This window comes from Aulonocara sp. 'chitande type north' Nkhata Bay, linkage group LG10, assembly GCF_057382095.1.
Source record: "Aulonocara sp. 'chitande type north' Nkhata Bay isolate Kocher_YH1m ecotype deep benthic linkage group LG10, A_spYH_male_GT1.1, whole genome shotgun sequence".
NCBI classification, from domain to species: domain Eukaryota; kingdom Metazoa; phylum Chordata; class Actinopteri; order Cichliformes; family Cichlidae; genus Aulonocara; species Aulonocara sp. 'chitande type north' Nkhata Bay.
In genome coordinates this window covers 3,942,461-3,944,430 of record NC_141353.1, presented here as the reverse complement: position 1 = coordinate 3,944,430, position 1,970 = coordinate 3,942,461, and positions in this window count along the sequence as shown.

Genomic DNA, 1,970 nt, shown 5'->3' with positions numbered 1-1,970 from the left:
CTTGTCTTCCGTTGCTTTTATTCTCCACCCCGTCCCTCTGCTCTGTCTCACTTGAGTGAAAGGTTGAGTGTTTATATAATTGCAACCAACACGTTCTATGAATAGATCGATTTCTGAAGAGCCGAATCTGAGCACGCACTAAACGTGAACAGCGAGTATGTTTACATAGACGCAGTGCTCACACGAGGAATCGGACTGGTTACGTGAGGGAAAGCGGCATCAATTTCACACCATGGATTTATCTAATAGCTGGGTTTATTTACTGAAGACAGAGTTTTAGACAGTCGATACTATATTTACATCATTATGTTGCTCGGCGTGTTGTGTTTCCTTGCATTGAGTGACTTTGATCAGACCTCACATACAAATATAAACATTTTATTTCATTTAGTTAAGCATTCAAGGGAAACATTGAAATGTTTGACTTTTCTGTGATCACAGTCAAAACGGGGGATTTTATAGGTGGAGGCCAGTCCACAGTTTTTACCCTGGTATTTTTCTTTTACCCTACTGGGTTGATTAAAATGGGTGAATTTATGCTACGATGACCTGATCAATAACTATACTCACTGACCTGTCAGGATGACACACTATACAAAAAATAACTGCAGTGAAAACACTTTGGTAAGTGAATGTAAGCGTGACACAGTGTGAAGATAGACATCCTGCGCTAGTTTTACTAATTTTAATCAAAATGTGCTCAGTAATCACTGGTGAGGGAGGGCGGGTGCACTGTGAAAGTCCTCGATCCTGATGGTGCTTTCCTGAATAAGGTGTCATTTGAATATGGAATGTCCCCTCAACTTGGATTTTTCACTTGGAAAATTGGAGCAGCTCCTGCAACCGCAAGCTAACAATCCAAGATAGTGGCACTAAACATAAACTGTAGTAAAACTGTAAGCATTTTAATCTACTGCCACTGTTTTGTGTATTTGTGAGTCAGTAATTACGCTCTCACCAGGCTCTATCCATGAATGTAAGTGACTCTGACTTGGCAAATGATTTGTCGATCACAAACCGTTAGACAGTGAACATGCCACACATAACCCCACTTTTTAAAATGCAGCATGACCAATATTTACACAACAGACTTAAGCTTTTATTTAGCGTGACACAAAATGCACCCTGGGGCAATAAACCCATCAGGAACATGTTTATTAAGATCAGGTCAGAAAGTCATTTTCCCATAGACTTCTTTAGGACCAGAAATCTTTTTGTAATCACAGTTTTTGCCATCTGGTGGCCTTCAGATAAAACGATGGATTCATTTCTCAGAATCAGAATTTACACCAGTGTTTTATAATGTCTGTGGTTTTTATATTATCATTTGCCAAATAAAAAATCATTAGCAGCTACTAACTGTCTGGCTAGATAGTTAATGGTGTTTGGAACAGAGTACCTGGGCTAACAATGGTTCTCAGATATTTTATTTAGCTTGTTCACGTCATGCTATAGCTGGAAAAAGTTTAGCTTCTACACTTTATAATTTCTTATTGGACATTAACAAATTAAACAACAACAGGCTTGGTCTCACCTTCTCCACCTTGTTTATGGTGTTGCTCCCTTTTTTAGAGGTACCATGTGGCAAACGCTAGCTTGCTGTTGATGCAGCCTTTCCAAGAAGGTGTGATTCTGTTATGGTGAGTACAATGCTAGTATTTTATTAGCATGTAACCTAGGACTGTTTAGTATGTTTGTTTATCTGATGAACATGTACAGCTTTCTAAAAATGTTTGCTACTGTTGGCTGATTACTCAGCATGTCAACCTCTTATTAAAATTTAACGACTTTGGCTTGATGAACTGGCATGAATGCCAAAATAAAATGCTAAATCTTAAAAATGCAGTCTTAAACTAATAAATGACATCATTGTCACTGCTACACTGCTCAACAAAATTAAATGAACACTTTAAAAACATATCAGATCTCAATGGGAAAGAAAATCATGTGGGGTATCTATATACTGACAA